The following is a 16,730-nucleotide window of genomic DNA, read 5'->3' as shown; positions in this document are numbered from 1 at the left end:
AGAAAAGAAAAAAAAAAGAATTGCTCCTGCTGTGATGAAATAACGATGCACTGCAACCGGTGAGGGCTGAAGAATAGCCAGGGTCTTTATCCATTACACTCTGCAGACAGTTGTTTTGTGCAGACCTGATATTAGGACAAAGCATCCTGATGATTTCTGACCAGGGAAGGTTTTTTTAAATCTATTTCCAGGACAAAAACAAACATATACAATAAGAAAAATGAGGCTGCAATGTGGCCAGGAAGATAAGGTTTTACTCTATCACACCTGAGTATGTGCATATAATAGAAAAAGAGAGCTTAAAGGTGGAATGTAAACACAGATGTCAGGAACCATTTGTCACCTTGCAAAGGAAATGCAGCACCTCGCAAAACTGTAAGCACCCACTTGAACCGTTTCACATTTTGACTCATCACAATCGAACATTTCAATGTGAGATTATGTGAGCAACACAGATTCTGCAAGCTTTTTACTAATGAAATGAAAAAGAAATATAGCATACATTTGTATTCCATGGCATCCCAGAAGGGTCAGCAGCGGACCGGCCCAAGCCTTCGTAAATTTCCTGCAGACGGGGGATCGAACGGGGGGGTGGGGGGGGTGGGGGGGGGTGCGCGCGTTGTGAGGATCGAACGGGGGGGGGGGTGCGCGCGTTGTGAGGATCGCGTTTTTTTCAGACGGGGTGCCGGCTTGCTGCGGGCCGGTTCTAATAATAAATCAAGATCATCCCAGGGGCCGTAGAAAATCTTCTCGCGGGCCGGATGTGGCCCGCGGGCCTTGACTCTGACATATGTGATCTACACTAAGATGGTGTAAATGGTTGAAGGGGGCAGTGATTCCCCCTTCAATCACTGCCCACTTTCCTGTCAATTCACTATTAGGTGAAGGCCACCAGAGCCAAAAAAGCTTAAAAAATAAAATCAATAAAAAAATGCCAAAGTGGAACTAATGATTAGCGCTTTAAAGTTAGTGGAACTAACTTTTCAGTTAGTGTTGCCCACAACCGTAACACAGATAGCTCTGGGCGTATGCTTCTCCTAACAAAACAACCATCTGCCCCAATCTAAAGTCTTTTGCTGCCTCTAAGCAGGTTTTCTTCAACGTTTACCTGGTTTTTATCTGGAAAAGACTTCAATACTGAACTTCAAAAATCTGAACATTTTTATAATAGTCAGACTTATGAAAGTCACTTCCTTTATTATTTGTAAAAGAATTAAAAAAAAAAAACTATTCTTTCACTTTAAGCTGATGCACTACTTTGTGTTGTACTATAATATCAAGTTTCTGGTCGTTTCATTACAAAATGTGAAAATGCTCAAGCACTATTAATACATCTTTCAAGACGCTGCGTGACGCACTGAGGAGCCATACTGAGAGTTGAGCTGGTGGACCACTGCCTGGTAAGTCAAGTGGGAGTCCAATTCAGGCCACAGGCCTAACAGACTGACAGAGCCACAGGAGAGCAAACCGACAGACTGCGGGGACAGGAGCCTTACTGAGGGGCAGACAGGCCTTTGACCAGCACCGACCGGAGTCCACCACCAGGCCCTCGTCAAATCAGATGCCGGGATTTGTGACGTGTGACTCACCCTTGTTACAAAATATCTCCACAAACAAATCCGCAGCGGCCACTTGACATGCAAATATTCACAGGCAAGAGCCCAGCAAGAGCCACAGTGTCAAGGTACCAGTTTATTCTGAGAGTAAGCAGCTCATCACACGACGGGTTCATTGCAAAATCCATTTAGTGTGAAGCGCATTAATCATGCTGCGGGACTGCCAAGGTGTCGCCATTTATGCTACTCTGTAGATTACAAGAGAGGGATGTTGGAAATGCTGCTTAATAGCGAGGAAGCTCTCATTACTGCCTCGCTTGTCATTCATTTCTCCATGTGGCCTTGCATGAATTCAAAAGATGCTCGACGGGCAAAAGCAAGGATACTCATTCAGCATGTGAGCAGCTCCACGCAAAGCAGATGTTCACAAAGTTTAAAGGTACATTACAGCGCCATTTGCAGAAAATAACCTGCTGCACAGTAGATGCAGACATCATTAGGAGATTCTCAATCTTCCCGTCAAACTCCGGGGCCCCTGCTCTAATTCACATTGCTCTTGCGGAAGTCCAGAGCAGGTTCTGACATCATATTCAGTACCCATGTGGTGTTACATCATAGCAGATTAAGACTCCATAACTACCAGCTGAGATGAAGGAACTCATCATTCCTACTGACAGTAGGAATGATCCAATTTCCATGTCTTCTAGTACTTGGTCAAACAAATTTGTGCAAACTAGGAGGTCAAAAGGTGGATTTTGGCACAGACTTGAATTAGAGAGTTAAATGTATCAGATTGGGAAGTAAAACATCATTACATCACATGGTAAGTTTGAAAGAAACTTGTATTAAAATTTCATGCCTCCCATAACAAGATGTGGGAGATGTGTGCGTCATTATGATGCTGAAGACAGTATGTGACTTGTAGCTTTTGATTAAGCTCATCGTCAGCCTAATAGCATAATTGCCTAAGTCCCATTTTAAAAACCTAATAGCAGCTATGCTATTAGGTTGACGTCATGTTTCTCAGGCATTTTCGCTTTTATACACAATTTCACTCAATTCCCCATCTCCCTTCAGTGCCGTTTCTGGAATTTCTCCCATTGAGCTCGATTTCTACGATTACTACTGGCAAGAAAGACAAAGAAGAGAAAGTGGTAGGAGGATGATGGCTTGGAATGTTTAACGACTTATCAAACTTATTCATGTGTGATTTTCTTGATTTCTTCAGCTAGATTTCAACCGGGTCAATCAGCATACAGAAAGAGTTGTGAATGATGACATTGATTTTCTGTGCTGTTTTAGAATTTTAGTCTACATATATAGAGTTGTAGTTAGGCAACATCAGCAGAGGAAGTGAACAAAACTGTCTATTCTGTGTTGGGCACACTTCCAAGACTGTTTTGACGTTGTATTGCTGGACAAGACCTTGACGACTTAATTGAGCTGGCGCATTTCATACGTCACAGCCAAATATTAGCCTTCGGGTAAAATTTGATCCAATCGTATAAAACTTTAACAGTCCACGCCTCTAGGAAGCAATCGATCCTCAATAGCAGAGCATCCAGATCCTCCGTACGAAGCAAAGCGTAGAACAAGGGGCTGGTTTTTACCAGGATAGTCTCTCACTAAACTGCCAAATCAAAAGTTTTGATAAGATGCTAACGTCAATCTTTGCCAGTCTGCTCAGGTGACTGATTGTTGAACAATATTTTCTCTGTTGTAAGGTCAAGGAGATCACCAGTCAAGAAGACATTCACCGTTCCATCTGTGGGCTAAATCTATTTCAACCAAGACCTAGGTTTTGAGATAGACCAGAGTTTTTTTGGTCGGCATCAGAGTTTGATTACACATTCACATTTTATTTTTTAAAGGTTTTATTGGCTCTGGCGGCTTTCACCTGATAGTGAATTGACAGGAAAGTGGGCATTGAGAGAAGGGGGAAGAAGTGTGGCAAAGGCCACCAGGCTGGGAATCAAACCTGCGACAGCAGCATTGAGGCCCAAGGCCTCCACATGTGGGTCGTGCCCAACTCCTGCGCCACCTCAATACCCCAACTGGACTTTCTAGGCAGGTGAAATAGAATTCAAGTAAAGCGAACTAAACAGAGCTGGTGTGAACACAGCCTTTGTCATTCTTGATCTGATGATTCCCTGCGAAACTGTCACCCAGATTGTCATGCCACGATGTGCGCCCTCTAGTGCCCGTTCTCAATTAGTGTGGTCTGCATGTGTACTGAATTATGGACCATTATTCCTTGAAGCTTTACTGTTTTTTGATGCAAGTGTGCATACATTATGCAATTGTATCAGGACAATTCAATGCATCTTCTATTTCAACCTAGTGTGCTTACATACAAGATTATTATCTGCTCTTCAGGAGACGCACACAAAGCAAGGCGACTGTCAGAAGGTATCACTATCATTTTCTGAATGTCAAACTTGATCAAAACCAATGTTATCCACTGAAGGGAAGCCAGAGTGCTGAGTACATGTATATTGAACAAAAAGGTATGCTGCATGCCTCAAGCACAAAGAAGAACACAGTCATGAATCATTTCAAATTCATAGTTTGTCATCATCAGATAGGGGCTTATGACAGGATTTGATGGATGGGTCTGCCAGAGGGAAAAAAATTCAACTAACCTATTTGAGCTGCTGTGACTAAGAAGAGAAAAAATAAAGCTTACAGAAACACATCACTGCTCAAAATAAGTTTATCCACAGAAATACATGTAAAGGCAATGAATACTGCCAAATCCCAGCCTACCAGCCTCGTAGTCGTAGGATGAGTTCAGATCAGAATTTTATTTTGTGGTACTACAGTAAAAACCATAACAAAATGTGAATAATAATAATACTTAAAAAAAAGAACTTAGTTCTTTTTGATAATTGCATTTATAGTGCCAAATACAAATTCTTCAGGACACCATTACTCAAAGAAATGTGGTTTATAACACTAACATGCACACAGTACCTGGGTTTCCATTGAGCATGTAGTTGTGCAAATTGGAATTACGAAACTAAATTTGATTAATGGAGACACGGCAATTTCGAAAAAACTTGTCAATAAAACGTTTTTGCAATAGGATGAGGTAGTTTTTCAGCCGTATCTAAATAAGTATATTTTGCAAAACTGAAATGGAAAAAGGACACATTACACAAGTCAGCTGATCAACAACCAGATGTTAGGATTGACAAAAAAGACGACAGGAAGTGGTACGGAAACGTTTTTAAATGACTGGTCATGTAAACAAATGCAATCTTATTTGGGTTTCTGATATCAAAACACCTCAATTACAAAATTTTATTTTTTCTACAAAGGAATATTAACAGCTTAGCACATATTTGTAATGAAAACAAAGCTATCAACAAAATTCAATCAAATTCTTGAATTTATCTTTACTGATATTTATTGATGCTCTCCTAAACACAGTGGAGAAAATTGTTAAAATTACATTTGCAATAATACTGTCTATACAGTTTTGCTTTTTATTCAGTACCATTAATTCTAATTTATCGAGAAAACAAATAAGTATTCTTATCACAATAAGATTTTCATGATAAATAATTCAATAAATGCCAATCTCTAACTGCCCCAGGAAGCATTTTGACTCATTTCAGTGCTGATGAGGAAATATTTAACCGTTTGCTTGCCAATATCAGAATCGTGAAGAAATAGATGTTAAATTACAGTATTTTCTCTCTCTACTCAATCTTCCTTCAAAAAACAAACAAAAGAAAAATCATAATGTCTTGGGACACTGTGACAGCCACTCCCAGATGTATATTTAGTGTTTCCGACAGTAGTCGATGTAAAGTCAGTGGCTCATGATCCACAGCATTCGCTGCAAGTATTAAGACCAAAGTGATTTGAAGGTGAAGGATGAAATATTAACTCCCATCACAGACAGACAGCTTCCCATTCCAGATAGATAAATCCATAACTCTGCTCTGCAGCATTAAGCTCTTTAAAGAATGAACAGGATTTGGACGTCCTTGGCTGCAATGAGCCACCATTTGCCAGGGAAAGCTGCGGTGTATTTGCAAGTCAAGGTGTTATTTGACCAACCAACAAGTAGTTCATTTTTTCCCCAATTTCCCAAAATAAATGTGTGATCACTGTTTAAAATCCTCCTGCAACTCAATGACCCAATTTTGGGTCACGATGTCTGTGTGAAGGTATCACAGTAATATATTCTATATTAATTTAATATATATTAAATATTACAGATAGAACAATCCAGACTCATTCAATAAACTGGATAATTGACAAATCTATTTATTTCAAGAACTTCATCACAAAGTGAAACATATAAATTACGCACAGATGTTCTGTTAATGATTGTTTTCTACTTACAGGTAATAAAAACATGACAATTAAAATTAGAATATCACATCCAGCCAATAAAAAAACAGAAGTTGTAGGCTTAAACATAATAATTTATCAATTTTTTAACATTTTAATTTTAGTCTAGTCACAACTAAAGAGATGAGTAGAATTTCAGACTCAGCTAAAACAGCAGGCGGTTGTTGTATCAACCATCCAGACCTCTCCGGTCTCTCTCCTCTCTACTGGTTCTGGTTCTGGTTCTGCTCTGCAGCCACAGAACCAGAGCCAAACATGGAGAAGCAGCATTCAGCTTCTCTGCAACACAAATCTGGACCAAACATTCAGAAAACTGCAAAACAGCTGAAACACTGATTGTGTTTAAAAAAATCCCATCTGTTTAGATCTGTTTTTGGACCAAAATAAATGACACACTAACCCTGGGGGATGACAACCAAGGGCGTAAAACCCATCTCATTATTGAGGGGACAATAAACAGGAAAATGTCTTAAAAGCAAATTGGGAGGAGGTGTGGGGGATCGACAAAGTTCCATTCCAGAACTTTGCTGACATTTTTGTAACGTACAATGTGGTTTAGAAAGTTTGTAAACCACATTCAAGCTGCAGAACCAAAAATGTCTAGTAATGCACAACAAAATATGTTTTTCTCAGAAAGAAACTGTTGAGAAGTAAAACTAAAATTAAAACTTTGCTTTTATATGAGTTTTGTTCAGCCTCACTGATCTAATCTCTGCTACACCTTTACAAAAATGTAAGGTTCTAAATAAAAACAAGTTTTAATGAGTAACTCCTGTTAATAAAATTCTTCATAAACATGGATTTATTGTAATGGCTCCCAATACAATTTATGGACCATTTAAATTATAACTTAAGATTTTAGTTTTGCATATCCTGCATGGCTGAGAACCAACAAGTAGATAAAAATGAATATCTGGGAAGTATCATAATTTAAAAGCAACACTTAAAGCACCAGGGTTTATATAGAAAAATATTCAGATTTTATGTTGTGGTTTAAAAGGCTCCACATTGAAGACGGTGAGAAATAAAGGCAGCTTTCTGTTTTTTCTATCTGTTCTCGGCTCTAGCCACATGCTCAGCCCCTCCCTCCAATTTAAAACTCTTCTAATCAACGTAAAAGCTAAAGAGTTAAATATAAATGAGATAACGCTCCTTCCTTTGACAAAGAAGCTTAAGTCTATGAAAGCAATGTAGCTTTTGCTAGTTTTCTTGTAACAATGGCAGACATAGTAGGAGATAGAGTGTGAGAAGGATACAGTTTTAAATATAGGAACTTTCAAATCCAGTGGTACAAAAATTAGCATGCAAGCTAATTTCAGCAAAATAACTGCCCTAATAAACAGCAATAGGGACGACCTTCTGTTTCTGGGCTATATTCAACTAGCTCAACTTATCCTGTAAACAACAACTCACCTAGTGAGTCTGATATGAAAGTAAGTCATTTCATCCCAGAGGGATCTGTCCAGTACAACAACAGATCAGAGTCCGACTCCATTTAAGTGTTTCTGCAGAGCTGAACCTCAACTCAACATGAATCAGATAAAATACAGCAGATAAACCCAACTGAACTCAAAAGAAGAGAGACTCAGCATGCATCTACAAGAGCAAAAAAAAAAAAAGACACACACACAAGTTTCTTGTCCACTCTGCTCCCCCATACTATGACATAATATCCTGCAAGACACTCATGTCTTAAGAGGATTAATATTTCCTAACAAGAAACTATTTATTAAATTGGATTTAGGTCTCTAGAAGTTTATACACTTCCTTGCAGTTGGAATATTTTTAGCCACAAAAGGGCCAGAAAAAAAAAAAAAAGATGAAAGTAACCCACTGCTCAGTATAGCACAGTATGGCAATCCTGTTCCCCATCCATCAAAGCGCAGAAAGTAGGGGCTCTGATTTATTCATAAGCCAGTCCTCATCTGCCACCGAGCATTAGACAAAGACAGATCACACAAAAGGTAGCAAATCTGCTGGGAAAAGCAAATTGCAAATCAAAACAAATCCAACTGAGGTGTGAGCAGTTTACTGTACTTCCTTTGCCAAACAGGTTGCTGCAGCCGTGAAGCTCAGAGGGCCGAGAGGAAAGAAATCTCTTTTGCTGGAGAGAAGAAAGAAGAAAGGATCTTGGTCGAGTCGCTGCACTAATTCCAACTCTGCGTTGTATCTGTGGTTTAAGGCGCTCTATAAGCAGCATGTCAGGAATAATTCACCGTGATTCGAGCTACACGGCCTCCATCAAGTCTCTGTCAGAGAGGGAAGGTCACCACTCTGTCCTGCTGACCTGGCCCTTTTCTTTGGATCTGCCTGTACCGCTCCACTGGATAATTTCCTCACAAATATCCTCTGGGGTTCAAATTATTTTCATCAAAAGGAAAAATAGACTGTGTAATAATCCGTTTTTATTAGATTGTTTTTTGCACCATTAGCAGGCTCACTCATTCAGTGCCTGATGCATCCTGACCTCCATTCAACCTTTTTCCAACTAGATGATTTCTTTAGAAAACTGCTTTGACAACAATCCAATCATCACAGACAACATCCAATAGTCACATTTCTCTCTGAATTCATCTTAAATCAATGACAATTAAATGAAATGTCAACATCAAACATCACAGTTATCTCTGATAGCGAGTTTTTTTTTTTTTTTCCATAAAGAAATTAACTCTGCCTGCGAGGACCCTGCTTTGACTAGGTCATTCCTTGCTGTGTAGTTCTTGCTACTGGCCACAACCAAACCCATCCTGCACTTTAAGAATGACTTTTTACTGGTACAATGCACCGTTATTTCAAACAACTCTGACTCTTTCAACAAGTTTCCTAAAAAAAATAAAATGCTATACAGACCTTTACCAAAATAAAAGCATGGAACTTACAGCAGTTACAGGAAACAAAGTAACATTCAGTTGGACTTTGCAGGCATATTAGGGTCATTGTAGATAGAAAGGAGGAAACAAGAGAAAATTTCCACCAAAAATTCTGAAATTTTGAAAATATTGTGAGAAAAATTCTAGAAAAACAAGGACATTTCTGAATGCCAAAAGTCAAAAATTTGCTAGAAAAAAAACTGAACTTCTTGAAAAAGTCTGACTTCCAAAATTTTAAATTCTGGTATTTTCATGTATTTTCTAGAGGATTTGAGTTTTTGTCTTGGAAGTGTTTGACTTTTGGTACTCAGAAATAAACTTAATGAAAAAAATTGGAGCGTCCAAAACTTTAAGGAAAACTTTGGATTACAGAATCCGGATTCGTTTAGACAGTCACAAATCAGTCTTTTAGGTGGGAAAAAAATATGACATGTTTGATATGTTTAAAATTAAATATAAGGTTATGCAATATATGAAAACCATCTCCAACTTGTATCAAATACTACTAAATTTAAAATAACACATGCAACATTGCAACATGTGACCTGTTGCAGGATTGCACATGTTGCAGCCTAATGTTACAGTTAACAATAGGCTGCAACATGTGCATTGGGAGGGAGTCTGTACACAGCAGACTCCCTCCAATTCTACTGGAGGGAAAAGAAAATACATTTTTCAAAAAGAAAATACATTTTTTGATTTGTGGTTCTTCGGGGGAACATGGAAGGTCTCCAGAAACACCCAGGTTGGTGTGAACAGGATCTTAAACACACAATTCTCATTTTATGTTCCTTTTAAAATGCAGGAGGGAAAAGTGAGAGCTACTTTTAATGTAAAAAGTAGATTAGAATTTGATTTAATTCACCACAGCTTATGTTAGAGATATTTATCAAATTTCACAGAAATAAAATATTAGCAAATTGATACACCAGTATTTAGAAGTTTAACTCCATAACCTGAACAGAGGAAGGTGGACTCCTACACTATAATAATAAAATCAATCCCCAATAGAGAAGCAGCAGCAATTTAATAAATTCAACAGCTTTAAATGTAAATCCACCCAAAGTTTTGGCTATTAATAAATAACATGACTGTACAAATAATTGCAGATGCCAGCTTGAACTGGAGTGCAAGCAGACAACTACCAACCTCAGTAAATAATGTATTAGGAAAATCAACAAGTCCTGGGATGAAGCCAAAGGAAACCAAAACCATATCTGATTTAAATGTGGCTGCTGTCCTGTAGAACAGTGATTCTTCCCAGCACTCTGGCCAAATTTAGAACATTCCTGGCAGATCTCTCCTGGACAGTTTAGGTACACAGCAGCAAGTCACATGCTGCAACCAAACGCTTTGCTGGAGTTGTCAGGAAGGATTCTTTACACAAATGGATTAGGGTGTCCAAACTTTTAATCATGTGTTACAAAATCGTGGGCCAAGAAAAAAAACTAAAGAAAGAAAAACTCTAATCAAGTGGGTCTGGACAATAATTCAATAGACGTGATCAATATCAATACATGTGATGGAACATTCAATACTCAATCAGGGTTTACCTCAGAAACCTTGCAGGGCCGGTGCTTGGGGCCGCAGGGCAGTCATCCAGCGGCCTGCACAGTTTGACTTAAAAACATGTTTAATGCTAACAGAAAATTTGAAAGTAGTAACTATGTGTTACGGGACATTATTTACAATACCTAAACACCAACTATAAACTCTTAAAAAAGGAAAACATGAAAAAATACAATTAAATATAAATTTTTTGCACTTCAGTTCTTTCATTTGAATTAAAGTGTGCAATTTTTGTTATCCTTAATATGTGACTTGTCATTGTATTCGCTGAAGTTGTTAACATGTAGACCAAAGGACAGAGAGTGGTTACAGGGAAAAAACAAAAAAACAACTTCAACTTCAAAAGATTCACAAATAAGTAGCAAGATGCTATCTGTGCTAAATGGTTAGCTGTTGCTTAATCATTCAAGCTAGCCATGCCTTCCACTCAAGCTAGCTTGGCATTATGAAACAAACCAATATTTTGCATATGTTGAATTGCTTTTTAAACATTATGAATGAAAAATTAATCAGCATTCTGCAATGTAATGCTTCAATTGTTGACTGTGTGTCTCAAGACTTCGTACTTTTGTTTTTATGACGTACAGCACTTAGCATGCCTTGCTGCTGAAATGTACCATACAGATAAACTTGATTGACTTGACTGATGCAGTTTAGCTGCCTGCTAACATTTTTTTTAAAATGTTGGTACGAGTTTGTCAAAAATTTTTCATAAATAAACATCATTCTAAAAATAAAAAATAAAACAGTTTCTAAAAAAATTGCATATTTATTACAGAAATATATATATATATATATATATATATATATATATATATATATATATATATATATATATATTTTAAGCTCCTCCAACAACCAAGTCTACAAGACAATTGTGTAATCGTCTGGTAGACTACGGAAGAAACTACAGAGAAGGTGATGGATTCTAGTGATAATAAGTTGCTTTTCTTTGAACGAAAAACACTTGATATCATAAGCTATATTATACCAAAAGCATGAATGTAGTAAACAGTGTGCTTTTGTGTCCAGGCTTAAAATATGTAAATTCAAAAATGAACTCATCCATAAACCATGAACTCCGTTTCAGTGTCCTTTTTATGCAAAGCGTTTAGTCGGCAAAACTGGTCGAAAACTATAGATTTCAGATATGGAGTGTCTTGCTGGACTAAAGCAATTCTTTACAAGAGTAATTTGCAATCCTTATAATGCAGGGAGTAGCATGTACATATCACTAACAATTTAGTATAAGATAATAGCTTTTCCCAGCTAATATATTTGTCTTTATTGTGGCAGCCAAAGCAATGAAAGAACAACTTAGTGCCTCAGTGAATTGCATTGGAGAACACAAACAACACTGTTTTATAAAGACGATAATAGAACAAGTTAAGTTCCTGTTCAAGCAACATCAGCAAGAGGACTAATTTAGCCTTTCAAAATAAAGGTAATGACACTATTCACAATCATTTGATTCATTGCATTATAAATTAAAACAAACTCAATTTAAATTTTCATGATTTACTGTTTTCTCTTTTCACCTAAACTGGATGATTAAAGTCTTCGGTCTGGATGGTCCAGATGGACTCAGTAGTAGATTGGTGGTGGCCCCTTCAGAGTCCATGAAGGTGTGAAAATGACCTCAGTAAAGTAGATGGACTTTCTGTCTGATCACTTTCTTTGATGGTTCTAAAAGAAGAGCCGAACCTTCAGTAGCAAAATCATCTTCATGCATGACAACGAATGCTGTAAGGAATACCACTGGATCATTGGCTGCTATGGGCATAAAAGGGGAGAAACTCATGGTGTGGTCACCATCCTCCTCTGACCTCTGACCTCAACCCTATTGAGAACCTTCAGAGTTTCCTCAAGCAGAAGATCTGAAGGTGGAATCCAGTTCATATCACACAGCAGCTCTGGGAAGATATTCTGACATCCTACAAAGAAATTCAAGCAGAAACTCCACAAACTCACAAGTTCAATGGATCAAGAATTGTGCTGTGATATCAAAGAAGGTTCTATGTTAACATGGAACTCAGTCTGTTAAGATGTTTTTGATTGAAAAAGCTTTAGATTTTAGTACATGCGACCAGTTATTGCTGCACATTCAAAGAACCACCGTTTGCAGTTTTTTGTAAACCATAAAATGATTAGAAAATCTGTTGTGCATAATCATTTGGAACAGTGCATTTTGAGTTTTTTATTTTTTGAAAAGAATACTGTTCTCATGGGAAGCTTTGTTCAGTAAAATTTGATTTATACTGTAATAGTTCATGACTTGAAAATTATACTGATCATCATTTGCATTGACCATTTAAGAAAATATCACTTGCATAGCAATTTGGAACACGGTGTTTTACTCAAAAATGGTCTCAAAACAACAATATTAGCATTTATCACAATAACTTCTGGGACAATTTATTGTCTAACTTGTAGCCAAGAGAATATTTTTTATTTGGAGTGACAGACAGATGCCTGAACACCAAAGTGGCATTCATCAAGGATTCTGCACCCCGAAAAAACACAGAGACCAGCCCACCATCATCCACCTGGAGCTGGAAGAACTGACAAATCACAGACATGTGAGGAGCTGGCTCACGCAGCACTCCAGTATCACACAGCCTGACCCCGGCAGACAACAGCCGGCTGTGGGTGTTAAGCCACCCCGACCGCTCCATACATCACTGTTATCTCCATCACCTCTGTGAAGATTAGCCCTCAGCCAGAAGCTACCTTCCTGCTCAGACTGCCACTAGTGAACGAAAACCCAGAGAACCCCGGCAGCACAAGGTGATGACTCAAAAACAACAAGAGAATGTGTTGAGTTGCGCACGAAACACGTACACCAGCTGAATTCAATACACTAGAAAATGTGATTTTCTCCTCAAAGCCGCAGCTTTTCCTCCAAATACACCTAAAACCTGGTACTGAAACCCACTTGGACAGTTTGTTACCCACAAACAGAAATGTTCAATACTGCACATTTCTGTTTTGGTACTGATCCGATACAAAGTAAATGCAAAGCCTGTATCATCGAAACTTGAAGTTTGACTTTTAGGCATTTTTGTGGTTTTTCCTTTGAATTTATTTGTTAAAACCAAGGACAGAACTGAGACAATGTTTAGAGGTATCTAAAAATACTTCAATACCATGTCAACTTGACAAACAGAAAAACTAAACAAATTTGTGTGCATTTTTTAATATTAAAAAACATGTGCAAAAAGAGAAAGTCATTTGAGAGCACATCGAAACTAAATCTATTTGGAGGTGTAATTGAGGAACTACGACACAAAAATAAAATGTTAGGAGGGAATCTGACGCCTCAGTACCACGCTAGCATCGACCCAGTACCGATACCAGTACCGATACCAACTCCATCTTGATATTACTGATATTTTTGAATGGATTTGCCACCTCTACCCACAAAACTGCTTTGTCCTGAGTTGTAGGTTAATGTTTGAGTCAAAAGTTGGATAGTTTTAACCAGGTGTGGATCAGATATTAGCATCAAGGTGTAACAAGGGTTCGGATTAAAAAAAATTCACCCCGTTTCCATGGCGTTATGTCCTTCCAGTAAGATGCCAGAGTCAGCTGGGACTCCTCCAGCTCTAACAAGCATGAGATAACAGTGGTACCCCTCCTCCACCTGTTGCTGTCCCCTCCTACTCAGCTGGTTGATAAGACATGACTACACTTTTCTGTTTGCTTTAAGACAGAGACAGTTTCAGCTGTTTGGAAATTTTTACAACCACAAAAAATAATGTCATGGCATGAAAACTGAAGAAGCTCCACACATCAGTCTTATTAGGACTGCAGGCTCAACCCACAAGAGGCAGCCTAAGTAGTTTATCCTTGTTATGTCATGTATTTATATAATATGCCTGAGTGTCAAAACCAAAGTAACAAAATGACCATCTTAGATAACATTATTAAAATTTCTTCTTTCATCTGTCCACCTAAGAGATCTCCAGAGTGGATCAAATGCATGAGGTAACAAGAGGAGTGAATGAGAGGTGGTTAAATACTGCAGCCCAGTATTTAACCAGGTAGGAAACAAGGTGCAGCTGTGAAGGGAGTGCAGAGGACAAAGTGAGGAAGAGAGAGAAAAATAGCAAAGAGAAGTCCAACAAATCGCCAAGAACTAAACACAAAGAATGGACGACAGATTTAAGCTATAGAAATATATACTAAGACTGATCAACAGAAGCAAAGGCTAAACAACAAGGTGAAAAGAACAACAATCCTGACAATAACCAAACTGTCATATTAAAACAACACAGAGCTACCAAAATATCCCACCTTGACTTGTTTTTATCTAGAGTAGCATTTATCAGACCCAATCGTCATTTTTGTTTGTTCTTATCGCAGCTGCAGAGTAATTTTTTTACAGGTTAAAACGCTTAAGAGAAAAAAAAGAGCAACAATTCTTTGAAAGAAGTTTTTTCTGAATCCAACAGAAAATGTACAAGTACAAAATTATTGGTATTTACTCAGAAAGACATGTCCCTAACTGCAGCAGCACCCACAGGAAGTTTTTATAGGCTTATTTTCATTTTTGTATTTTAACATTTCTGTCTTGATTGTAGCTGCCGACTCTTCATTCCTTTGTGTGAACTGACCTTGATTCTATGGAGGGGTGAACAGTTTTCAATGGGGGTCCAAGGCCCTCCCTGGCCCCCAACTGGGGGCACCACTGATACTGCCTATTTTTATTAAAATAAAAAATGTGCATCAAATTGAAAAAAAAATGTTCATTTTCAATTTAATCAAAAATAAATGCATTTTTTTTTTACCATTTTCAGATGTGTTGTTTCTGTGCTGTATTGTCCTCTCTGTGTTTTTAAATGACTTAGGGGGATTGCTCCTGTCTTCACCTGCTAATGTTATTATCTGATGAGGACAAGATGGGCCTCTCTCGATGCCCTCGCCCCCCCTCAGAGTAATCACCAGGGCTCCACTGCTTGATGAGCTTATTAAGTCAGTGCTTTAAAAAAAATTAAGCCACAACATGTTATATTAATCATCATTTCTGTGGAGTCAGTGACAGAGAAGTGTGATTACTGAACTCTGTTTGAGGGGACTTCATTTGAAAGAAACCTACTAATGGCATATTTATTACCTGCCTGGGTGGGATGAATGGGGGTGAGTGTCTTGGTAATTTTGCCCCCCAGTTCTATTGTTTAATAGCAGAAAAAAAAAACAGCAGAGATAGAGAAAAAAGAAACACTAGGTGAGAGCTTTCTGTCACGTTTCAGGGTCTGCACACCAGAGAGAAGAACCAAAGTAAAAGAAAATCTCTCTTTTCAACACCTGGAGCTATAACTCTATTCCAAATCAACCCAAAGGTAAAATGAAGCGGAATATTATCGCTTTCTTTAAGAAATGATTCACATCGTGAGCCTTCGTTGCCAAACATCTGTCCGCTCCACCAACACATCTTCACAACTGTCCACTAAGACAATATAATGAAGCTCAACGGGGACAACCGAATGTAAAAGCCCATTTCCCCTTCCAGCAGTGAGGGAACGCGCTCAGGATGCTGATGTTATCCAGCCCTGCTGCCGTATCAGATCAGATGTTTTTAAAACAGCAGCCAGAAGCAGCAAAATGGACCAAAGCACCAGAGAGCAGAAATACAGCCGCTTATCAAGAGCAAGCAGCATCCAGGATGTCACACTAACACTGCCGAACGGTTCGCCTGTAACTGAAACGCAGCAGTCAAGTTAGACGGATGTCTTACCTGTTCCGGAGAGTAGACAGACACCGCAGCGACGATGTGCGCCGAGCCGCTGTCTGCACAGTGGCTGAGAGAGGACCGCAAGACGTCCCGACTGTGAACTACAAAAGTGCCAATGCTTTCTTTTTTTTTTCTTTTTTTTTTTTTTCACACCGAGAAAGGACAGGCAGATTCAGACCACTCCCCTCTTATCAAACTATTGCCAGCTGTTTCACGCAATCAGATGTGTCTCCGTGGATTAGTAAAGGGTGGGTTTAAAGTTTAATCTGTTGTGAATCTGAGACGCAATTCATAAAAGAGATCAAACATGAGCTCAGTTCCTGCGTGGCATAGGGTAATTATGATTTTACAAAATGAGATTAGGGTGGAGTTTCACCTTCCAGTACCGAATCAACCCAAACAGTCAAATCCAGACAAGTAGAGAGACATTTCAAAAATAAATTTGCTTAATGGAAACAGTTCAATTAGGGAGTGCAAATAAATTAATAAAAAAGAAAGAGAGAAAACTGGTGTTTTTCAATATAAAGTTTTGCTAGGGTGAGGCGAGTTTTCTGCTGTAATCAACATTAGTTTATTTGCAACACCCAGTGTATGATCAACTTTACCACTGGTGGAAATGACGAAGACGACAGGAAG

At 38.4% G+C, this 16,730-nt stretch overlaps 1 protein-coding gene across 2 annotated transcripts in view; it reads right to left on the bottom strand.

The window, feature by feature from the left end:
• The window catches only part of LOC122834134 (contactin-4), a 127,692-nt gene extending 111,435 nt beyond the window's left edge, over nt 1-16,257 (bottom strand). For both annotated transcript variants that reach the window (XM_044122283.1, XM_044122284.1), the window contains exon 1: nt 16,098-16,257. The gene's annotated coding sequence lies outside the window, so the exon portion shown is untranslated. The remainder of the gene's footprint in view (nt 1-16,097) is intronic.
• Between the last annotated feature and the right edge of the window lie 473 nt (nt 16,258-16,730).

Source organism: Gambusia affinis, linkage group LG07 (assembly GCF_019740435.1).
Source record: "Gambusia affinis linkage group LG07, SWU_Gaff_1.0, whole genome shotgun sequence".
Lineage (NCBI taxonomy): Eukaryota > Metazoa > Chordata > Actinopteri > Cyprinodontiformes > Poeciliidae > Gambusia > Gambusia affinis.
The sequence above is the reverse complement of the archived record's forward strand: the minus strand, read 5'-3'. Positions and strand labels throughout refer to the sequence as shown.